The sequence below is a fragment of the Mirounga leonina genome, unplaced genomic scaffold, assembly GCF_011800145.1.
Source record: "Mirounga leonina isolate KUSES-001 unplaced genomic scaffold, KU_Mleo_1.0 Mir_82, whole genome shotgun sequence".
NCBI lineage: Eukaryota > Metazoa > Chordata > Mammalia > Carnivora > Phocidae > Mirounga > Mirounga leonina.
In genome coordinates this window covers 13,904,440-13,929,435 of record NW_023270825.1, presented here as the reverse complement: position 1 = coordinate 13,929,435, position 24,996 = coordinate 13,904,440, and the positions used below count along the sequence as shown (strand labels likewise).

General features: G+C 47.2%; 1 protein-coding gene and 1 non-coding gene across 7 annotated transcripts in view; one reads left to right on the top strand and one right to left on the bottom strand.

Moving 5' to 3' along the window:
- FOXN3 (forkhead box N3) overlaps nucleotides 1-24,996 on the bottom strand; it is a 395,708-nt gene that overhangs the window by 244,453 nt on the left and 126,259 nt on the right. The window contains exon 1 of one of the 6 annotated variants that reach the window (XM_034992926.1): nucleotides 17,878-18,053. The exons of the other annotated variants lie outside the window; for them this stretch is intronic. The gene's annotated coding sequence lies outside the window, so the exon portion shown is untranslated. Of the gene's footprint in view, nucleotides 1-17,877; nucleotides 18,054-24,996 lie in introns of those variants that run through there. 6 annotated transcript variants of the gene reach the window in all.
- On the top strand, nucleotides 901-1,012 carry LOC118002804. Its single transcript, XR_004677178.1, has one exon. It is a non-coding gene; the product is annotated as a U6 spliceosomal RNA (small nuclear RNA).

The window sequence follows — 24,996 nt, the reverse complement described above, 5'->3', positions numbered from 1 at the left end:
GATGAAACTACAAGGCGGTGTGTGCTTTACCTTCCTGGGCCAGTGAGGAGCCCAGGAAACCAGTAGAACGCAAGACCTTGGACTTTACCATTAATATAGTGTTACTGGTCATCATCATTATTATCGGTGCTCACCTCTCAGGGTCTCCGCTCTGCCCTACTCCCCCCACCAGCTAGAACAGAAAAGGCCATCCTTCTGCCAGAGAAGGGTAGACATACGTAAAATCCCAGGGAGAGAGAGATACCCACTTCCCAGCCTCAGGGTGGACTGTGCTAACGAATCTAAAATACTGAAGTGTCCTCCTGAAAGGGAGGGAGGGGCGGAAGTGGGCAGAAGGGCAGAGCACCGGAGGACCCTACACGCATTCCTCCAAGACCCACCCTGCACCCTGATAGCGTTAACCCTGGCCTTGAGATTGGAGTCTCAGTAACAATGGGAGCTAGTTACAGGGGGGTCTGTGGCCCGCTGACTTTCCCAATGGCACTCAACACTCAAATCACCCCGCCTTCCCTTCCCAATTCCCAAGCTCACCAAACCCCTTCAGTAATATCTCTGTCAATTAATACACAAGCCTTCTGATTCCCTCCACCTGTCCTGTGAGCTTAGCTAACAGGTGCACCCTCGGGACACAGGTGTGCTTCTCTGGGCTCAAGACAGTTCATGGAGGTGACATCACACAGGGCTCTCCCCCACCTCACCCCATATGCTGGCAGCCACCATGCCCCAATGGGGCACCACTAGCTTCTGAGCAAGCCAAAGAAGCAGAGTCCTACCCAGCAGAGAGCAAGTGTGAGAAATCTTTGCCGAGTAGGGGACGGCATGACGGACTGGTCAGTCCGCTCTGAGAAGGAACGGATCCATTAGAAGGAGTATTTCTGACTGTCGCAACATCCATTTAAAGGATTTGGCAACACAGACGCTAAAATTGGAACAATACAGAGAATACAGACAAGATTAGCATGGCCCCTGCGTAAAGATGAAGCACGCTGTATTTGAATGTTAACTAACTGGAATTAAAATAAGAACTAACCAACTAACTAACTAAAAGACAGAGGCAGGCGGCCGGACGAGTATGAGCACAGTGAGGGTGCGGGCAGTCATCTCACCTCTTAGCGCCTTCCTGTCCTCACCTGTGAAATGGGGATGTAAGACTGCCGACCCTCCCCGGGCTGCCCGAGGATTAAATAAATCGGCATATGTAAAGCACCCCACAGGCATGCAGGGCGCAGGCTAAATGCCCAGCAAGGGTTTACTATTATTATGTAGAAAATAAAGAGAATTAAATAGAATAAGAGGTAAGAGTCAACTTAAAGAATGATTTGCTCACGATTTACATTAACTGCCTAAAACCAGGGTGTTTTCTCCCAAGCATAAAGATTTAAAACCTTTCCTCCTTTTCTTTCTTTGTAGTTTAAGGATCAAGCGGCCACCAAAATTCTACACTTGGGGCAAGCACAGCAAAACATGGAATCACTATGTTGGACACTTGAAACTCATGTAACATTGTGTCAACTATACTTTAAAGTTCAGAAAAAAATTTTTTTAAAGAAACCATTGAAATTCTTTCCTGGAATTAATTAGGATTTTCTGATATTTTCCACAACACCTTGAAGACTGTGGAAAAACTTGTGTGTTCTCGGTCCCGGATCTTATGCTGTCTCTGTTGAAAAAAAAAAAGCAAATAGCTCTCCCCCTCAGAAGAGCAGAACCAGAATAAACTTGCTGACCTCATTGATTTGTTGGGGGCTGCCTTTAGTATGTGCATGTTCTTAGATGGAGTCATGGAGGTGAGCTGGACCCACAGTTTTTAAGACTTTTTTCCCCCCAAACCTACCTGTTCCTTTCAGGAGAGAGGTATCTCAGCCATTCCTAAGAACGATTCCCTACAACGCTCCTTTACCTCCATGCAGATGGATCACTTCACTCTGCCACCCCTAATAAAAACTGTGGGTGATGACATGACCGGGGAGCTCACTGTACCTCATTTGTTGTAATTATGACTTTTCTTGGGGTCCACCTTCACATGTGAGAAATGGGACAGCCTGTGGATTATAGGTGTAAACTCTGGGCATAAGGGAATACTCAGGTTGGGTGGGGAGAGCCTCAGGCTGGTTAGTTCAGGGGGTTATGTGCCCCCAATGCTGAGAGTGTCCCCAGTATGTTCCCCTTGAGACCAACACCCATGTTCATGGAATGACCAGTTGTCTACTGCTCATTAGGCACACAGACTATTGCTTGAACATCTGCAACTTCCCCCTTTAGCCTAAGCAGCCAGGCTTCTGAGCCACAGACATAATTCACACGTTAGCCTGTATACAATTGTGGGGCCTGCTCAGAATTCAAACTGAAAATTTCTTACGCCTAAACTTGACTTTCCGGACCGATGTGAGGAACAGAGAGAGGGGAACCGTCTATCGCAGGGGGTCAGCAGACTACCACCTGCTGCAGGCCAAATCCAGGCCACAGCCTGCTTTTGTAAATAAAACTGTGTTGGCACACAGCCACTCCCAGTAGGTTCCGCAGTGGCCCTGGGTGCTTTCCCACTCCAGGGCCAGAGTTGAGCAGTTGCAACAGAAACCACAGAGCCTGCAGAGCCTAAAATATTTACTGTCTGGCCCTTTAGAGAAAAAAAGGGAGGATGACAAAAGCCACCAGAATATTTACAGAAGTTTCTGATGGCCTATGACTCATGGTTTAAAAGGAACAGTGGCCCTAATAAGTTAGCAGGAGGAAATGCGGGTTCAAATACTGGTTCCACCAACGCGCTAGGCTTTGTGAGGTCATAGAAGTATTTTCACCTCTGGGCTTCCATTTCAGTCATATCATAGGATTAGTCATGGGTGGCAAGTGCATGACAAATAATTAACTAATACCCCCAACATATGCATTTTGAGCACACGACTAGAAGAATTACTATTTGTTTTCTGAAGGGTAAGAGGTCCTGTCTTGGTGTAGCAGTATTTTGCGGCCGGGCCAGGAAGCACTCCTTGTTAGCAGTTCAGTTGGGTGCTTATGGAGCTCCTGTGATATGCAATGCACTGAGCTGGTCTAGCCCCACAGGAACTCCAACTGCAGATAGTAAGTGATAGGGTAACCCAGGTCATCCCAGGCTGCGATAGTCAAGGAATGTTTACTCATTTTTTTTGTTTGTTTACTCATTTTTTTTAAAGATTTTATTTATTTATTTGAGAGAGAATGAGATAGAGAGAGAGCATGAGAGGGGGGAGGGTCAGAGGGAGAAGCAGACTCCCTGCCAAGCAGGGAGCCCGATGCGGGACTCGATCCAGGGACTCCAGGATCATGACCTGAGCCAAACGCAGTCGCTTAACCAACTGAGCCACCCAGGCGCCCTGTTTACTCCTTTTTTAAAAAAAGGAAAATGTGACTAGTGCCCGAAAGAAAGGGTAGGACTTCAGAGAAAGGAAAAGGGAAGGGAGAACTTTCCACTTGGTTCTTTCCTGCACTGAGCAGTAAAGCAAATACTCAAAGTGAGGAAGGTCAAGGGTATATTCAGAGAACCACGGCAGAGACGAGTTCATCTGAGCAAGAGGATCCCTCATGGGAATAACTGGGAAGATGGCTGGAAAGGTAAAGTTGCAGACAGATTACGAAGGAACCTGGGTTCAAAACCCACAAGTTTGTATTTTAGATGATGGGGAGCCACTGAGTGTTCTAAGTAAAGTAGGAGATGATAACATGAAAGTGGTATTTTAGAAACATTAATCTGGCCATGGTATATAAAATGAATCAGAAGAATCTGAACTACAGAGGAACTGAAATTGAAACACAGGATATAGTATCTATCATATTGATAGAAACATTGTTTCAATGGGGAAAAGAAACAATTCTTTCTCCTCCTTTTAACTTACAGTTTCCCATCTGTGTGTCCCTGATATCTCCTGTATGTCTCACAAATTTTTAAATACCTAAATACCTACTAAATAAGCAAAGCTGGAACCAGCAAGGAAAATATTTCAAGAAAAACAGTCAAACAACAAAGGTCAGGTCTTGGTATAAGGGTTTCACTCTTTTGTGAGATGTAGTATAGATATGAGGTATAATAGTTGGCCTTTGATTTCAAATCACAAGCAGGAGGAAAGTTTATTACAGTTTTCACAAGGGAGATGATATTTTCTCTGTGTGTGTGTGTGTCTGTGTGAAACCCCAATTTCCTCATTTATAACCTCCCAGAAAAGGCAGCTAATAGCCTGCTCTGCATCCGGTTTCATCAGAAATAAGACTGTGCCCATTCTAAGTCTCTGCCAGCACTCTGTCACTTGCCCTCACACACGGCCCTGACTTTAGACACTTGTGTGTATGGTGACAGGAGAGCCAGCCTCTTGGAGGGGGAGGCAGAACAGAGGAGAGGTTAGAGACGCTGCTTAGAGCAGGCAGAGGGGGAGTTGGAGTCCCAGCCTTTTCTACCCAAGTGACCTGCTTAGGTTAGCTGCTTTCTGTTGAAGGTCCCCACCTATAAAATAGGGGTGATGAGTACCCACTTCAGGGCGTGCCAGGAGCCTCAACTAGGAAAATGTCTGCAAAATGCTTTGCATACCATACCTGGCACCGGATATGGTTCAATCAATGGAACTGCTGTCATCTGTTTTCTCAGGGTGCAGTGACATTTGGCTGAGATAATGCAAGTCAATTTTTATTTGCTAGGTGAGAGGCACTTCCTTAATTTAATTACCATATGCCCAATACACAAACTCTTTTCTCCTTTGAGTCCATCACCAGATGCCTAGAGGACCAGAACCCAGGAGACTGGAAGTGCCCAGGGACTGGGGACTCAGCAGCCTGGCTGCAGTCTTGCCTCCTGGGGAAGCTCCCAGCCCAGCCCTGCAGCACAATCCCCCAGTGTCCTCAGAAGAGACAAGAGCTTGGGATCTGGGAACCTCAAGCTGGAGGCTTCAGAGACCTCTTCCTCCAGGCTGTTCACGAGCTTCTCTGACTCACTCAAGAGCTCACCAAGAGTTTAAGGAAGAGTTGGATCTAGAACCCAGGTCTGTTCACTTCTTTTTCTCTATCTTCAAAGTCATATTTAAAAAAAATTATAGGGGCACCTGGGTGGCTTAGTCGTTAAGCGTCTGCCTTCGGCTCAGGTCATAATCCCAGGGTTCTGGGATCGAGCCCCACATCCGGCTCCCTGCTCCGCGGGAAGCCTGCTTCTCCCTCTCCCACTCCTCCTACTTGTGTTCCTGCTCTCGCTGTGTCTCTCTCTCTGTCAAATAAATAAAATAAAATCTTTAAAAAATATTATAAAAATCATAATGGTCACTATGGAAAACTTGGAAACTAGAGAAGAATTAAAAGGGGAAAAAAATGCATGGATATAAGCCCATTGCCCAAAGCCTCTATACCTCTGTTAATTCAGACTGCCTTCCAAGTTTTTCTATTCATACAACGAAAGTGAGAGCACACCGTAAATACATTTTGTGCCCTTTTTTTTTTCCTTTCTTCACTTCACACTGTATGAAATCAACAACAAAATTTTGAACTTCAGGTGTGCTGAAACCGTATCAGCCCTGACATCGCCCCTTCTGTGTGAATGGCACACAGTAGGAGCTTAATAAACAATGTGGAATGCGTGGATGCCAGCATGGCCTTATGTGGAAGAACCATGACTTAGCCACCCTCATTCTGCTGGAAACTCAGGGCATCTCCAGTGTTCTGCTACCATGAACAACGTTGGATGCACAGCCTCGTTCATGCATGGTGTACGTAACTCTCTGTCCCTACGGTAAATTCCTAAACATGCAATCGCTGGGTCAGAGTACTCACATTGTAAAGCCTTGGATCCCTGCTGCCAAATGGCTCTCCAGAAAGGTAATCCTAATGTATATCCTCCACCGGTGATTTAGGAGATGGAAAAGCGTGAGCTTTCTCCATGGAGTGAATACGTGAGTTAAGGGGAAATTGTAGAATCCCTCAGTAGGTGTTTTAATGAGGAATTAAGGGCTGGACCTGAAGCTCATTTGATATTTAGCAACCCCACACAGTATGGAGTATCTTCTTGAACTTTGATCAGTATCCCTCTGACCTCCTCTCTGTTGAAAAATACAGTGTGGTACCGAATACTAGAGAACTATCAACCCTACCATTTCTATCTCCCAAACTAGGAAACATCCTCCATCCCCCAGGACACAGCATAAAACCCAATCTTTCTATATAAACAGTGACCCACACCAAATCTGTGTCTCTGGCACCAAGTCTGTCTTGCTCAACCTGTCTATAAATATCTGCAGTTAAAAGTAAACATCATAGCAGTTTCTAAATTTCTTTTTTCATACATGCATACATTAAAGATACACTGTTGGGCGCCTGGGTGGCTCAGTTGGTTAAGCAACTGCCTTCGGCTCAGGTCATGATCCTGGAGTCCCAGGATCGAGTCCCGCATCGGGCTCCCTGCTCAGCAGGGAGTCTGCTTCTCCCTCTGACCCTCCTCCCTCTCATGCTCTCTGTCTCTCATTCTCTCTCTCTCAAATAAATAAATAAAATCTTTAAAAAAAAAAGAAAGAAAGAAAGAAAAAGAATAAAGATACACTGTTAACCTCAAAAACACACTTTTAATATTTGTTTCTTAGAAAACAGTTTGTTCTTCCTAATATAAATCAGCAAGATAAATTCCAAATGAGTATATCTATCAGAGTATTTTAATTGATTATTCCCCCCCCACCCCCGCCCCGTAGGTCAAGGAGGTCATTTGTGAAAATGAAAACAGCTGTGTAGATCCTGATCCAGGAAGCCCCAAGCTCCCACCCCACGTGGCCAGCGCTCACTTGGAATTAGCAGGAGCAAGCATCTCCGTGATGAAGAAGCTCCAACACCAAAGCACACTCGCCCTCCTTGCAGCCCTCTGTGCTGTATCCCAGGACACATAAGAAACTCTGGATTCAGGGTCCCCAGGTGGCTCAGTCAGTTAAGCGTCTGCCTTTGGCTCGCGTCATGATCTCAGGGTCCCCACTCAGTGGAAAGTCAGCTTGTCCTCCCTCCGCTCCTCGTGTGTGTGTGTGTGTGTGTGTGTGTCCGTGCAACCGCGCGCCTCTCTCTCTCTCAAATAAATAAATAAAATCCTAAAAACAAACAAACTCCGGATTCAAATCCCACCTCTGTCCCAGAATTACTGTGTCAACATTACCTTCTGTGTTTTTGTTTCTCCATCTTCAAAATGGGTTTTTTTCTGCATCTCTCCTGTTTCACAAGAACACTAGAAGAACTGAAGCATAAAAATCTTTCATGTGTTCTGAGAGGCAAAGCACCTCTCCAAATTCAGTGTACTCCTATGTCATGACTTCTGTTTTCTTAAGAATCAGACATAGGACTTCTTTTTTTTTTTTTTTAAAGATTTTATTTATTTATTTGAGAGAGAGAGACTGAGAGACAGAGAGCACGAGAGGGAGGAGGGTCAGAGGGAGAAGCAGACTCCCTGCCGAGCAAGGAGCCCGATGCGGGACTCGATCCAGGGACTCCAGGACCATGACCTGAGCCGAAGGCAGTCGCTTAACCAACTGAGCCACCCAGGCGCCCCCAGACATAGAACTTCTATCCAAATCTTCCCCACACCTGATGGCAATGTTATCAGGATGGCTCCTAACCTTTTGAATCATCTGCGATTTTTTTTTTAAATCCATATGGCTCTTCACCATCCATTAATATTAAGCTACTCTTTGCCATGTATCCTTTTTTATAAACACACAAACATATACACCCAAAATACAGAAGTCCAAACACTTTTCTTTGACTCAAAATAAACCACAGGCCTCCAGTACTCAACAGATAAAAATCTCAAAGCTCATGTTCACATTTATCCATGAAAGAAATGTAATAGTTCAACATGTCACACAGCAAGTCAATCAGAGGACTGAGAAATAAACACAGAAGTTCTCAAGTCCGTATTTCCAGTTTCCTTGTGATATGAACAAGACAGAATTTATTTGAGAAGAAAATGCCAAGGTGACATTTGGAATTACCATGTTTGTGGGGGCAGGAGGCCAACTTATAGGACCTTTTGCATTCTCTTTTGGAGCTGTGGCTTTGCCAGATCTACAACCCCATATGCATACGAGGTTCAGCCAATTCACCATGGGGATCTGATAGCTTTGCCCATGGACTTCTGCCTCCTTCGGCAACTATTAGGGAGCTTGCCATCAGGAGGCCTCTTAGGGAGATGGGATCATGGGGAGAGCCAGAAAGCCAGCCCTATAAAGAAATCCAGTTGACCTCAAAGTCAGATTTCTTGAGTTAAGCGGGACGGACTATGGGGGAAGGGGCTCGAGGTGAGGGGTCCAAAAAGAAGACAGAGCAGAGGACTCATATGAGGGTACCCTTGCCACTCGGGGCACACTGGCCATGTCCCTGGTTTTTCAGCCACGGAGAGTGCCACCTTGATGGCAGGATCTGCTTGTTGCCTGGTGGCAGAGCCACAGGCCAGGTCTACTCCATTTTCTGCCCTGTACAGCCAATTGCTCCAGACCCAAGCTCGGCAGAGGAGCCCTCCTGCAGCTCCTGACACTCCCCACTGGTGCATTATTGAGCCAGGGGCTGGCAGGAGAGGAGTGACCACTCCCACGTCTGAGAGCTCCTGGACAGACCCACCTCTAGCCCATTTCATGGCATCCTCACAGTCTCCCAACCTCCACAGAAATGTTTCTAGACCAGAACTTAATGAAATGCATTCTGTGGGACACATTATTTTACTGAGCTCCTGATATCACAGCTTCATGGAGGAGCAGGCCAGGCTGACAGCATTATGAGTAATGATGCCTTTAGCATCTGCCCACTGAGGTGCAGATCTGTAAAGGTCTCCTGTGACCCACAGCTGCCTTCTACACCTTCTCTCCTGGGTGCCTTAGAGTACATGCCTCCATCGGCAGGATTCCCTTCTCTCATCCTCTTTCCTCCTCCTCCTCCTTGGTTAACACCCTGGGCTGAAACTTCATCAATACCCTGGAGCTCAACCCAACCCACCATAAGTCTGCCTTAAAACTCCGTCCCCTTGGATGAACCCTGGAACCACTCTGGACTTCAGTATCTTTTTCTGACAGCGAGGGGCAGGAAGAGCTCTTCTCCAAAGTTCGTTCCAGCTAAGAAAATGAATATTCTATACTTTACCTGCTTAAAACTTTGTGCCCTGTGCCTTTGACAGAAATAACTTTCCAGGCTTGCCTGTTAAGGGAATCTGGAACATGCAGGATGCCAGAAAAGTCCCCCAGGGCTAGCCTTTCCTTCCTTGGTATCTATGGGACTTTGCATGACCTGGAGGCAACACTGGTTTCAGGAGGGATGTCTCAGTTTTCCAATTTGCAATCGGATAGACTGGATGAGCCCTAGGGTCTCTTTCAGAATGAGAAGCCCATGATTTTGCAAGTAGAAAGCTCAGGCTGACCAGCAAAGGCCAAGACAGCAGGAGAGAAAAGCCACTGTTGATTGAATACCCCAAAAGAGATACAAACTTTACAAAGGGTGGCTCTCATGTTGCCGCCAATGCCAGGATGTTGATGTCATCCACAGAAATGCAGGGTGAGTCAGCCAGTTCTCTCCCATCAACCCAACCCTGGGAGGCATCCTATGGCAACTGGTTGTTGTCAGGTAAGGCAAAGATCATCTGGTAATGTGATGTTCTGAATATCCCGTCTGGTTGTCAGGAAATGTAATTCCTCAAATCAGGACCCTAACCCTAAAAATGACCACTGGCCACCTGTGTCCTGTCCCTTGGCCAACAATTCTGGAAACGGAGCTTCTGGACCATGTTATAATTTAACAAGGCTTTCCCTGAGCTGGCCTTTGGATTGATATGTTTTCAGTTCATTGTGCTACCTGTCAGTAATGTGTCACCATGCAGATGTCAGCCTGAGAACAGGCCAGGATGTATGGGATGCTGCCGTGTCTTTGTTCATTCTGGAGAATTACTATAGCTTGAGGGTAACAGTCCCACAAGTAAAATCTTCATCACCCCTGCCTGCCTTAACACTTCAGATTCACTTTTTTATTTTATTTTCACTACCCACTTGAAAAACTGTGAAGCCTTGTGTGTGTATATCATACATTTTAAATTAAAAGACCTTTTAAAAAACAGAGAATAGGGGCGCCTGGTTGGCTCAGTCCTTAAGCACCTGCCTTCGGCTCAGGTCGTGATCATAGGGTCCTGGGATCGAGCCCCACATTGGGCTCCCTGCTCAGCGGGGAGCCTGCTTCTCCCTCTCCCACTCCCCCTGCTTGTGTTCCTTCTCTCGCTGTCTCTCTCTGTCAAATAAATAAATAAAATCTTAATAAATAAATAAATAAATAAATAAATAAATAAATAAATAAATAAAAACAGAAAATATATTTTCGGATGTCATCACTCAGGTATGGGTGGTTGGGGACTGCAAGGTTTCCGAAATCATTTGGATTCCAGAGGACACTATTACTCCACCTCCTGCCTTGTCTAACTATCTCAGCACTCTGAATCCACTTGATAAAAAAGAGAGGATTGTTTTGATGGAGTGATTTCAGAGAGTAAGGAACTACACCTTAAAAGACCCTACCTGAAGCTCATTCCTTACCTACGGTGGCCTCCTATCTAAAATCAGTTGCCCTACATTCATACTAGTGTGTGAATGACTAATACCAAGGTCATTCCCTGAACAGGCTGGAGAGAAGCAGGGATCCGTGTATCCCCCAAAGAGGTATAAAGGTGTGTTATCAGGGTGTGTCCTAGGGGCTGGGAGGGAGAAAGGCAGAAAGAACAGACGGAGAGCACCCAGAACCAGGGTCATTGCACTATTTTTTTCTAGAGATAATCTTCTTTCTTCTTAATTTGACTTTAAAAAGAAGGGCATCCCATAACAGTGACCTTCCAAGGAAGGATAATTTATCCACCCTTGGCTTAACTGGTGCTTGAGCGGAGCCACTGTGGAAAGGCTCCTTGGCCAAACCCATCTCCATCCCCCCAGCATTCCTGGGGGAGGGCGGAATGAGCGCAGCTGAGACCATCAGCACCATCACCGAAGCAGCACTAATAGGGACACAGGAGGTGCCAGCTCACTCTCCCCCGCCAGGTGTCCAGGCTGGCGAGGCCATCTGGGTTAGGAAATGTGTCCTCTAAAGCCTGCTGGGGGAAGCCCGTTTTGAGGGGGAGCTTAGCTTAAAAAATCAGCCAGCGTCAAGAAGTCTCTTCAGCCCTGGTCCCCACCAAGTTGTGGGGCCTTGGAAATGGGCTATTTCCCTGTATGAATAGCCCTGAGAAAACCAGTGCCTCCACCTCCAGCAGCCTGTGGGCCAGGGGCCAGTGAACAAGCCAGCTCCAGCAGGAAACACAGGAAAAAAGATTGGGAAGAAACTAGATTTTAGCTTCAGGTTTCCAAAAACCTACAGGTATAAAGCAAAAATGAAACCCTTTTAAGAAATGCCTATCTAAAATGTAACCCTTTAAACCCCTTGTACTCTGATGAAAGAGATAACAAACATGAAAAATGAACTTAAATTGTACCAAATGGGAACACTGGTCTCTTTAAAAATACTTAGTTCCAGGGGCGCCTGGGTGGCTCAGTCGTTAAGCATCTGCCTTTGGCTCAGGTCATGATCCCAGGGTCCTGGGATGGAGCCCCGCAGGAATCAGGAAGGCCACTTCTCCCTCTCCCACTCCCCCTGCTTGTGTTCCCTCTCTTGCTGTGTCTCTCTCTGTCAAATAAATAAATAAAATCTTTAAAAACAAAACAAAACTTAGTTCCAAAATTTAAAAGCTCCATGAGAACCCAGTGTGGATGACGATGTAAAGAAAGAGGCACTCCGGTTCAATGTTGATGGAAGCGTCAGTGAAGTCCCGTCATTTGGGGAGAGATATTTAGCAATACTTTATTAAAATTAAAATGCGCATTGGCTTTGACTTAGCAGTCCTCCTTGCAGGGATGTGTTGTCCAGAAATGCACAATTGTGCAAAAATATGCATGTGCAAGAATTATTTCAGCATCATCTGCAATAGAGGAAAACTGGAAAGAACTCCATGTCCATGAAAAAGGGATCAATTAGTAATTCCTCGTTCGTTCATAGAACAGACACTCACAGCTTATAAAAGAAACAGGTAAACTGAGGTGTTTATGGGAATAGATGCTCAGAGAGAACAGCACATTGCAAACTGAAGAGCAAGCCTATTTTTTGTACGATAGTATTCGATATGTTAATATACACACAAAGGAAATCTTTGATGGGTGGATCATTAGGGACTTTAAACTTTCCATGACAAGCATATCTAAATTTGCTAGGATTTTAATGTTTTTATTTTTTAACATTAAACAATAACATGTAATCAGAATTTAAAAAGTTGAGTTCCTCCATCTCTTCACATTATTTAATTATCTACGACACCGTCTTTGTCCCTCATCTTGTGCTAGAGTGGGACTAAGGACTGTGTTTCTTATAGGTTCTAGAGAATAGTGGCTATGGGCTATGTATTTCCTCTCTGCAATTCCAGGATAAATGGTTCAAAATTCCAACTCTTCCAATACCTTCACACTAAAACTACTTTGTGCTTAAGAAGTGACCAGTGTGATGGACTGAATGTGGGATGATGAGTTGGGACTGTCGGCTTGCACAAATTTTCTTCCATGTTCCGGTTTTGTCATCAGTGAGATTAAGGGCTTGAAGGGAATCCTCTCTGATATTCTCTCCTTGACCTTGACCCCTCCCTGACCAGAGCCTCCATGAAAGGGGTACTCAGTGGGCATTTGTTGAAATACCGGACAGAGCCAGGGCCTGAAATCAGGACACCGTGGGAAAAGGAACAATTCAGAAAAGTCTTACTGGCATTATCTGGAGTTAGTGTAGAGTCAGCCAAGGGGAGAGAGCAAAAGGGTTTTGGTGTAGTGGAAAAAACAAGCACATTTTTGAAGTTCTCGACTGGAGAACTGAATGTTTGGGAATACATAGGGATGGTTTGTCCCAACAATGGGGAGAAGGCAGATGCTACCAGCATTTAACAGGTGGGCCAGAGATACTAAACTTGCCACAAGAACCAGGATGGCTCCGGGCGCCTGGGTGGCTCAGTTGGTTGAGCGACTGCCTTCGGCTCAGGTCATGATCCTGGAGTCCCTGGATCGAGTCCCGCATCGGGCTCCCTGCTCGGCAGGGAGTCTGCTCCTCCCTCTGACCCTCCCCCCTCTCATGCTCTCTCTCTCTCTCTTTCTCTCTCTCAAATAAATAAATAAAATCTTTAAAAAGAACCAGGACGGTTCCAAACCAGTTCCATCTACACAGCCCATGGAGTAATGCTGAGGTGGCAGCTAGACGAGTAGCCATCAGCTTCCTCACCTGTCCAAAGGCCTGGGGCCAGTGCTAGGTGCTGGGTGGGTGGGAGGCACAGGAAAGCAAGGTAGCAAGACTACCGAGAGGGCAGTCAGACGGCCCACCCTCTGCAGGTTGTTCTCAAGTCAGCCTGAGTCTTAAAACTTCAAGCTTGCCAACCCCCAAATGCCCATTCTGGATCTTCTACTATAATTGTACTTTCCATTTAACACACACTGATAAATAATTAAACCTCCTTGGAGGATCCATAGCTCTATAGTTTCATGCTTGATTAAATCCTAACTACAAAAGAGGCTTTGGCCTTGTAGGTTCAAGGCCTCCATATTAGGTCTTGGATCCCATTCGCCACCTTGCCTGGTTTAAGCAGGGTCCCAGGCTCTTGACGGTCACCATCGTCTGGTATAAGCTCCAAGAAACAAAGACCTCATCTGCCATATTCCTCACGGCATCTTCAGCACCAGGAACAGTGGCTGGTACATAGTAGGTGCGCAGTAAAACTTAAGTGACTGAGTGAGCAAATGAGGTAGTGGAAAGCCATGGTTTTAGGAGGTAGTCGGGGCTGGGTTAGCAATTTATAAGCTGTATGGTCCTGCGCAAGTCACTTAACCTTTGCGAGCCTTTGGTTCTTCTTTTTTTTTTTTAAAGATTTTATTTATTTATTTGAGAGAGAGAGAATGAGACAGAGAGCACGAGAGGGAAGAGGGCAGAGGGAGAAGCAGACCCCCTGCTGAGCAGGGAGCCCGATGTGGGACTCGATCCCGGGACTCCAGGATCATGACCTGAGCCGAAGGCAGTCGCTTAACCAACTGAGCCACCCAGGCACCGCCTTTGGTTCTTCTTCTGCGGAATGGAATAGCAACAAGCAGGGCTTTGGGGAAGATGGGACTAATATACGGCAGACATCCGGCATGTCTGGTTCACAGTAGGGTCTCAGAAAATGGGAACTAATCCTATCACCATTATTAATAACTCCAACTCACACCAGGGCTCGTGCACCTGTGACAATCATAATTATCCGAAAAGTTACACAATCAGCTCAACTTGCCCTTTCCGGAGCCATGAGTTAATAACTGACATCAGCAATAGCTTCTTCTTTAGACACAGCGTTTCCCCTTTCTCCTTTAAAGCAAGGTCTCCTCAGAACATTATCAGCTAGTCCACTGTTTCCAGACACCTACAAAGTGCCTGTAAAGATACGCGCCCCAGAAAAACAGGAAGACCAGCCCCGGAGAACCAGCAAGTAAGTCTGTGGGCAATTCTGGTTCAGCCCTGGCCCCAAGAGTCAACATTTGATTCTGAGTTGGCCTCCAGACACCTGAGCCTGCTCACAAAGGCAAATCCAACATGGCACAGTGGGTATTGCAAGCATGCAACCTGGAGCCGGAGGCTGAGGTTCAAATCCTGGTTCCACACTCTTAACTGTATGACCTCGGGGCAAGTTACTTAACCACTTGAAACCTCAGTGTTCTCATCTGGAAAATGGGGACAAATAATAGTACCTACTGGGGGAAAGGGAAGAGGAAGCCGAAGATTGTACTTCTATTGGCTTTGTGGAAAATCATGGAAATCAACCAGCCCATTAGCAGAAACCCTACCAGAAGAAGTCCTTCCCACGGAGACTACCTTTCCCATATTCGTTCATTTTTATTACTCATACAGTCAGCTTGAATCCTCTCTAAGGTATAGAGGAAAGGATTTGCTGGTGAAGCAGAACATAAGCAGAGTACCTGACACATAGTAGGTCTTCAATAAATATTGTTGAACAACTGACTGAACGGCTGATTTATAAGTTGAAAGACTGACAGTCCATTGCACCTGTTTGTTTTTTTTTTAAAGATTTTATTTATTTATTTGACAGAGAGAGACACAGCGAGAGTACGAACACAAGCAGGGGGAGTGGGAGAGGAAGAAGCAGGCTTCCTGTGGGGCAGGGAGCACGATGTGGGGCTCGATCCCAGGACCCCAGGATCATGACCTGAGCTGAAGGCAGACGCTTAATGACTGAGCCACCCAGGTGCCCCTCATTGCACCTGTTTGACCCAACAAACTAAGTACAGACTAAGGTGAGTGAAGATCTTGGCATTTTTGGAACCGAGGCCGGGAATCTGTATTAATAGAAATCTCTCTTACGGTTACCTTTTTTGTTTCAGTTGGGACATGTCCCTGCTGAAGAATACGGGCATTTAACTGTGGACAAGTGATCCAGAGAAGGTCTGAGACATTTATCCAGCCAGCACACATACCATAATGGCCCCTTAGGCATAAGAATTTGTGCCATAAAAATTAACAAGTCCATGTGAGCTCCCCAGAGGCCAGCCCTCATTTGTCATGTTCACTGCCAGATCTTGAGGCCCTACAGCATGCAGCAGAGAGTATGTGCTCAATAAACGCATGCCGAACCAAAAGATCACCTGAACAGACCAGTGAATGAAGACATAGAAGGAATAATCAAAAGGGGGAAACAGTTATTGCAGAGTCTCAGCCAGAGCTGAAGCCCCGTGCTGCAGCCTTGGCTACTTCTCCACAGAGCTTTTAGAAGAGGCGGGAGATGCGGATACAGAGAAGCAAGGGCGAGGGAGATCTGGGAAAAATGAGGAGCGGACATGGGTGAGTTTATAGGGGGATGTGAAGCTCAATCAGGACATTAGTCTTGCCTGCACGAGCACTACTCTCCAAGTCAGAGTGACTGGGACATCTGGAAGAAGTGGGGGGGGGGGGGGCTGTGAAACACCAGATCAGACATCTATAGCCCCCCCGCTTCCACACCCCAGGCTCTCAAGGCTTTCCCCTTTCAGAATTATCCACTGTTTTGTCCATCTGCTGCTATCTGCAGTTCTTCTCTTTGCCTTCACCTGGGCTGGCTCTTTGGGCCTCGAAAGCTCAGCGCTGCTTGTCCCCGTGTTAGAAACGCACAGGGTCCATTTGTGGAGACAGCCACTCGGGCTCTCTCTCTATTGAGGGACTTCCTTTCCTCCTGGGATAAGCATACTGTTCTCTCCCCAAACTCAGCATGCGGGTCCACCGTGGACACCAACTGCCTCTTTGATGGACTTTTAACAAGTGTTTTACAAGGCACTTCTCAGAAAATTGCCCCGTTCCTTCTGTACTCAGCAGGGAGATACAACGTGAACTGGGAGCTTGGCTATTATGCTTGTGAATAATTTGAGTTTCAAGTGCAGCCTTGGCATGCCTGAAAACAAATAATTACCAGAAAGTTATCCAGCTGCCCTCCCAATCTGCCAGCTACTTTGTCTGGGGCGTGGAGCTCTCGGCTCGCTGTGAGTCTCAGTGAACAGAACCATCAAGACACCTCTAGGTCCCAGTCAATGCCCGCAGCACAGAATTTTGGCTGATCTGGCCCTGGAGGAGATAAAGCCCTTAAATAGAGATTAGCCACGCTCATTCCAGCCCCACTCACAGCCAAGAGTCAAAGTCGGTATTTGCTGAGTGGAAAAGGACAAAAGGAAACAAATTTCATTTGCAAGCTCTCCAAAGAGGCCAGAAAACGTAATTTTCCACTGCTCGCCCCGCCCGCCTCCTGCCCTAAGAAGGCGAAGCTAATCTGGCCCGACTTTGAGGAAATCTCAACATCTTGGTCTCTGAATCACAAACCACCAGTTGGCCCTCTGAATAGGGGGTTCAGGGAAGAGCCATGCATGCAGGATGTAGCCTTCAAAAAAGCAACAGGGTCGTTTGAAATGATGTTACGGTGACAAGGTGACCGTGACACTGTCATTCCCATAGAGCAGGAAAAGCTTGTGCAAGCCTAGAACGGGATCTCCCAAGAGGTCATGCTATTCCTTGACAACCCACCAAGAAGCTGGGCCCAAAAAAACGCCCTTGTCATCAGAGTGAATTTCAATCTGCACCCAAACCATTAGCCTTTAATGTACAATGACAGTATATTTGTTTCCGGGGATCATCTAGTTCACACCCGTTACTTTACAGGCAGAAAATGAGGTCCAGGGAGATGAAGAGACTTGCTCCAGGATCCGTGGGGCTGGGGGAGCCCCGAGAGGGGACTCCAGTGGCCTGGTTCTAGCTTGCCCCCCCTTATACCTCTGGCACCTGCTACGCACCCAGGGGGCCACACAGTGCTGTCCAGGTGGTTATGCAGAGTAAGTGCTTTTGCGCTTCTCACGTCTCGCTCCTGCAACCCCCGCGGGGCCAAGGAAGGCCCCTATACGAGAGGGCTGCCGGCAGCCAGGTGCATGCCCCATCTCTCCCTTCAGCCACAGCTTGGGCTGCTTCTCCTGTCTGCCCAAGTGCCCGCTGGATTTAGAAGGTGGGTTCATCACATGCCTCACGAAACCTAGAACCTTTGCTAGGAAGGTAACTGCCTGGACGGTATCCGAGTTCCCACTGAGGGACACATTCCCTGGCCCGTGCCCAAGGCCAGAGCAACAGCTCAAGGGGGACTGTGTGCTGGGCAAGCGAGGCACACATCTGCATGGGATGACCTCTGGCTCAGGACCGTCAGCCCCGCAGCAAGAGAGGGGGCTACTGAAAACCCCCCCAGGCAGCTGCGAAGGGACACGGAGGAGACCCTGGCAGCCCAGCCAGTGCTGGAATTCTGAGAGCCCGCAGCACGTTTACCTGGAATCCACCTTCTTGCCTTCCTCTAGAGAGCCAAAGTCCTTCCTGATGGGGAGATGGGGGCGGGGCTTCTTTTTCTTGCCTTTTGTTCTAAAAGACAAGGATGTCCTGGTTACACCTTTCCAGAGTGTTCCAGTGGAGCAGTGCAGGCTGCGTGTACCAGGGCTGCTACCCCAAAACGACACGTTCGAAAGGTCCGAGCCAAATACTAAGTGATTAGACTCGAACGTTCCTTGTTCGGTGGATGGGTGTCGTTTAATCCGCGTGGACCCTGTAATCAACAAGCATCTCCCTCCCTCTTCAGAAAACTTACAGGAAACAGCTAAATAGCATCCAACACCTAGTTTCTTCGTGTACAGCAAATGTCAGTGATATGCAAACACGTGCGCTTCCCAGTCCAACGCTGCCCATCAGAGCGGGGAGAAGGGGCACCTCATTACTCTGGGCTCTGCCTGGGGATGCATAGCATCCGGGGGTCGCTCCCAGGTCGGTTTGGCACAGAGCCAACACTGCCTTTATGGCTCAAAAGGATGCCTCTATATCCCCGGCTTGCCACGGTATCAGTCATCCTCGTATCTCCAATTCCCAACACAGGACTGATGCGTAGTAGGTGTTGGATTAATGTTTGTTGGATAAAGAAGTCAGACATTCCTGAAACAAACTTAGCAAACTAGGTTTAAAACAGATGAGGCGGGGGCGCCCGGGTGGCTCAGTCGGTTGAGCGTCCGACTCTTGGTTTCCCCTCAGGTCATGATCTCAGGGTCGTGAGATCGAGACCCGCATCAGGCTCCGCGCTCAGTGCGGAGCTTGCTTGGGGTTCTCTCTCCCACCAGCTTGTCCTCGGTCTCTCTCTCTCTCTCCAATAAATAAATAAATCTTTAAAAAAAGAGAGATGAAGAAATGTAGACTTTAAAAACATAACACACACACACAGAGGCAAGTCCTTTGTATGCAATGAATACATATAAAAACTGGTGAAGTCCTCTAAATGAGGTCTGTAGTCTACCTAAGAGTAAGGTGCCAAGTCAGTTTCCTGGTTTTAATGAGACAGTATGGTTTTGGAAGATATCCTGGGGAAAGCTGGAGGGTCCTCTCTATACTTTTTTTTTTTGCAACTTCTAAGTCTATGATTATTTTTAAATAACAATGCAAAAAACATACCAAACAAAAAAAGGTAGGATGTTCCGGGGACCAAGAGAGCAGCTGAACTAAGAGGCTTTCCGTGTTCACATACCTGACGACTCCCAGGATAGGATGATCCCCACCCTTGCTTTCCTTCTCCCCTCCCCTCAGGCCTCAGCTGAAATGTCCTCCCTTCGGAGATGTCTTCCCCAACCAGCAGCACCACGGCACCTTCTCGAAGTTCATTTTACTTCCTTCAGCGCACGGACCGTAATCAGTGATCTCTTGTCTGCTTGTTGTCTGTCTTCCTCCCCCAGAACGTAGATACCACAAGAACAGGGGCCTCAGCGGCATGTTTCTCACCATTTCCCCCGAACCAGGGCAGATCCTGGCCCACAACACGTAAGGAATATTTGTTTGAATGAATAATGAATACGTTAATGAATTAATGAAGAAAGTATGTATCAGAAACCGAAGCTGAGAGTGACGCTATTAGCCTTTCAGGATTTCTAATTTCAAAAGGCAATAATAAAAAGCAAGTCCTTGACACAAACAGCACTTTAACTAGGATTGTAGGAAATCCCTTGAAACGTACACTGTGACGTGTGGGGCAGGTGTTAGAAGGAAGCAGACACGGCTAGAACCGGTGTGATCGGAAAAGGTAGGTGTTCGGTGGGCAACTATCTGGACAGACATGGGAAGATGGACAGGATTTAAAGAGAGGTCAATCTAGGGCAGGGGAGAAAAGGGTGTTTAGAACCTGGAGGACAGCATGAAAAGAAAGCCTTAGTGGCATCTGGGCCCACATCTGTCCTCCCCGGAAGCTGGTGACCTGCCAGGAGCAGGGCTGGGGTCATGGCAGTGAACAAGAGAGACAGGCCCTGCCCACAGAAGCATCCACTCTAGGTAACCAGCTTTCTGGCTAATCAAATAAGATTTAGAAACACTGGATTTTTTCATTAATCAGTGTTTCCTGGTAGTACAGTAGGGAGGGTAGAGGCTCTCTCTCGGTATTCCTGAGTTCTTGCTGGCTGGAAGAATGGCCAGAAGGCTATTTGAAATTGAGCAGGGAGAAGCGGGAATCCAAGGGCACCTCTGGTGAGTTCTCCCAGTCATGAAACAGAAATCAAGGTCCTAACTCTTCTTCCTTAGGGAAACCCCTGATACCATGGAAAAAATCTTTCAAGGTCAAAAGCATTGGGCTAGGATGTTAAGGCATCTGGCTAATGCTATCAAAGACCATTTCATGAGGGACACGTTCCTACATAATTTCTTTTTTTCTGTCATGCCCACTACCTAGCTGGCCCAGGATTGCTGGAGGAGACAGCTGCCAAATTATCAGGAAATTCTAGGAGGGGAGGTTTTTTTTTTTTTTTTTTTTTTTAAGATTTTATTTATTTATTTGAGAGAGAGAAGGAACAAAAGGGGGAGGGGCAGAGGGAGAAGCAGACTCCCTGCTGAGCAGGGAGCCGGTCGCGGGGCTGGATCCCGGGACTCCAGGATCATGACCTGAGCCGAAGGCAGTCGTTCAACCAACTGAGCCACCCAGGCGCCCCAGGAGGGAAGGTTTAAAACTAAAAGTGTGCACCTCCCCCCTCTTACTCTAGAAGATTACAAGTTGGGCAGTTTTTCAGTGACCAGTTCTTACCCATAACAGGTCTTCCTTAGCCAAGTTATTCCCGTAGCCTCTGGTTCTTCTAGAACAGAGAGTGGATTTTGAAAAAGCCTTTAATCCACAGAGGCATCTGGCTCCTGAGGTCTCTTCATTCCAGCCTCAGCCACTGGGGCCCAGACGTAGCAGCATTGCTCCAGCACCATAAGAAGGTGGGATCCCCTGATAACCTGGCTGTGGACCAATGCCTGGAGCATCAGAGACATGCAGGGGTGGAGGTCCATCAGTCCCCTGCGCCCCCGGCTTGTGTAATGCAGATGGGACAGATGCCTGTCTTCTCCAGATTGCATCAGCTGAATGGATATGGGGCACCAAAGAACAAGGAAGTTTTCTTGTGTATGGGAGAACCTGGGAGATGCTTCTCTATCTTACTCCTGTTTCCCAGGCCTGCCCCATTCCCCAGCCCAGGGGAGAGCCTATGGTAACTCAGGAGTTTAGATGCAGCTCTGGTTCCTGCTCTTCTTGCACGCAGCCTTCCCCAGAATCATGGCCAAGAGCTCTCATCCTTACAGCTCATTTACTAAAAAGCAATCCTGGTGTCATATACCCATGGCCATAGTATCTACTACCTTTCCAGCAACACCTGGAAAACTTCTGAGTGATCTCCCCTTTCCAGACACCTTTGATGAGAAACCTTCCTTAACTTAGCTCAGGAAGTGGGATCCACGCTCTTGCTTAACTCTTCGGTAATACCCGGCAGGAACTTTTCAAGGTGGCCACACAAGATGGTGTGTTTTCTGCCATTGGCCACATGCAGAAGGATCTCCCTGAAACTCACAGATTTAAACATTGCAAAGAAGGGGAAGAGTGATCGGAGTCTTCCAACCTGAGCTGTTTATCATTTCAGGTACTGAGAGGTCATGTTCCGTTCTCTCCAGTGGATGAAGATTTGTTGGTGCCACTGAAGAGTGGAAGACGCTCTTGGAATTCTCCACTTAAATCTCAACTCTGGAGCTGTCTAGGTGTGGTAGGCTTAGGACATCATTCCGGATTGTATCATAAAATTAATTACAAATGCTTATTCCCATTTTTAGATTTTGATGAACAGTGTTTTTGTTTTGTTTTGTTTTTTTTACAGGCTGATTATTGAGGTAGAATATCGGGGTAGTCCCCATCTCATTAGCTTTATTCATCTCTATAAATCACGCACACGCATACAGAAAAGAGTTTCTACCAGCTTCCTCCAAATGAGTACAGTGTGAACACCACTGAGCGTGTGGGCAGGGAGAAGTCAGCAAGCAACTGCAGGGCCCGTCCCCCAGGAGCCTCCCTGGTGCTCCAGTCACCACCAGCTCCCAGTGTCTCTGCTCCATCGCTTCCACTCATTTTTTCCCTCCTTTTCACCTCTTTTCCTTCCATGTCTGTGCCTCTTAAATCACGACTCCGTTCACTGAGGCATACAAGTGTCTCTGCTGAAAGCAAATGGACATGGGAGCAACCAATCCGTTCAGTGCCCCGCGGGCAGCCATTTTGCTACCAAATAGGACTTTGTCAAACTAAGGGCACTCCACCTATTTCTCCTCTTTCTCGTCTCTCTTCCAACTGAAAGCAAGTAGAGGGGATATGTTTTCGTGCCACCTGGTTTCTGTGCCTCTTGACGGCTCAGACAACTGTTTTGCCCGTACAAACAAACTCTATCCCCACTGGAAACGTTCCTGGAGTCCTAAGTAAGGTTGGGTTCTTGGCACGTGGATCAGCGAGATGAATCAGGACCTTGCCCGCCAGGAACCCAAAGCCTAGGGAGGGACACAACCCATAACGGCAGTTACTATAGAGTGTGCTAAGTGTTGTGAGGCAGGCATGAACAGACAGTCATGAGTCGGGACTGTAAGACACAAGCGCCCACCCCCTCCCAATTACAGGAGACTCGTGACCATGAGATGGAAAATGACGGGGGGCTTGGGACAACTGCACAAGAATCTGACCACTCTCTTTGAGTTCTTCCCTGCTCTTGGGGGTTTTCTCAGTTCCATTCTTGTCCCAGTCATCACGCTGATCCCCGGGGGCATAAGCACACGGGGTGGGGGGCCCACTACTCCAAAACTAAGGCAGAGGCAAGCGGGCACAACTGCATGTTCATGTGTAGAATGGAGAGCATAACAGTAACCCTAGTGCATGCACGTAAAGAGATCATCATCTCAGCACCTGGTACAAAGTAAGTGTTAGCATTCGTTGTCCATGGTGGCGAGAATCATGAACTCAGAAGGATCCAGTCCAGGCTGGAACCTGCCCGGGGCCCCTAAGCGCAGACAACTACCTATCACTGGTCCCTTCTCTAAGTGGCTCTCCTCAGCCTGGACTCAGACACAACTCTCTGCTGAGGAAGAAAATGAGTGTCGGCCAAGCAAGACAAGCGGGTCTCTAGCAGAGAATGGTGGGGTCCTGGCGGTTTATGCATCCCAGGTGTGTTTATCACTGTCCACCATTACCTGATTCAGCTCAGACCTGTGGGCAGGGAACATGGTTTCATTATGTGCTACACAAGAAACAAGCTGGGTTCATGCCCACCAAATACAATTAGGAAATTTCTAATCTGGAAGGGACTCTCAGAGGTTATGTCCAATCTTTCCTTTAAAAATACAATTATTGGGGGGTGGGGGCGCCTGAGTGGTTCAGGCGGTTAAGCGTCTGCCTTCAGCTGAGGTCATGACCCCAGGGTCCTGGGATCGAGCCCCACGTCAGGCTCCCTGCTCAGCGGAAAACCTACTTCCCCCTCTGCCTGCCACTCCGCCTATCTGTGCTATCTCTCTGTCAAATAAATAAATAAAATCTTTTAAAAAAATAAAAATACAATTATTGGGGCGCCTGGGTGGCTCAGTCAGTTGGGTGTCTGCCTTCCACTCGGATCGTGATCCCAGGGTCCTGGGATCGAGCTCCGCATCGGGCTCCCTGTTCAGCGGGAAACCTGCGTCTCCCTTTCGTACTGCTGCTCCCCCTGCTTGTGCTCTCTCTGTCAAATAAATAAAATCTTAAAAAATTTACATTTTTTTGTAATTTTAGAAAAAAATTTTTTATAATTTTACAAAAAAATTTTTTTATAATTTTACAAAAAAAATTTACACGATGATTTTTAAATACAGAAAAATTAAAAGAAAATGTAAATAACCACGAGGCCTACCACCTAAACGGATTAGCCCTATGTAAACATTAAAAAATAAAAATCACAAATATACCTTTTTTTTTTAAAGACAAAATAGTACAGGAATGTATAAAAAGTTGCCTTCTCTCCCACCTGAACCCTCAGTTCTCCCTACTGTTTCCTGTGTATCCTGCTTTCCAGGAGCCTGGGTGGCTCAGACTGTTAAGCATCTGCCTTCGACTCAGGTCATGATCCCAGGGTCCTGGGATCGAGTCCTGCCATCGGGCTCCCTGCTCAGTGGGGAGTCTGCTTCTCCCTCTGCCTGCCGCTCTGCCTACCTGTGCACTCTCTCTCTCCCTGTCAAATAAATAGATAAAATCTTTTACAAAATAATTATAAAAATATGACTATATATATGCATGCACATATATACATACATATATATGACTTGATTTTTTAAGATCTTATTTATTTGATAGAGAGAGACACAGTGAGAGAGGGAACACAAGCAGGGGGAGTGAGAGAGGGAGAAGCAGGCTTCCTGCCAAGCAGGGAGCCCGATGTGGGGCTCGATCCCAGGACCCTGGGACCATGACCGGAGCCAAAGGCAGATGCCTAACTGACTGAGCCACCCAGGCGCCCCTATGCCTTGATTTTTTTGACATAAACAGGACCCCACTTTCCTTGCTTTTCCTCACTTAAGAAGGTGCTATGGGCGGGTGCCTGGGTGGCTCAGTTGGTTAAGCGACTGCCTTCGGCTCAGGTCATGATCCTGGAGTCCCTGGATCAAGTCCCGCATCGGGCTTCCTGCTCGGCAGGGAGTCTGCTTCGTCCTCTGACCCTATCCCCTCTCAGGTGTTCTCTCTCTCTCATTCTCTCTCTCTCAAATAAATAAATAAAATCTTTAAAAAAAAAAAAAAGAAGGTGCTATGGTCTGAATGTTTGTGACCTCCCCCCTACACACACACAGAATTCATATGTTGAATTCCTAATCCCCTGTGTGACGGTGTTAGAAGGTGGGGCCTTGGGAGGGCTCCACCCTCATGAATGGGATTAGTGTCTTAAAAAAGAGACCGAGGGGCACCTGGGTGGCTCAGTCGTTAAGCGTCTGCCTTCGACTCAGGTCATGATCCTGGGGTCCTGGGATCGAGCCCCGCATCGGGCTCTCTGCTCCTCGGGAGGCCTGCTTCTCCCTCTCCCACCCCCTCTGCTTGTGTTCCCTCTCTCGCTGTGTCTCTGTCAAATA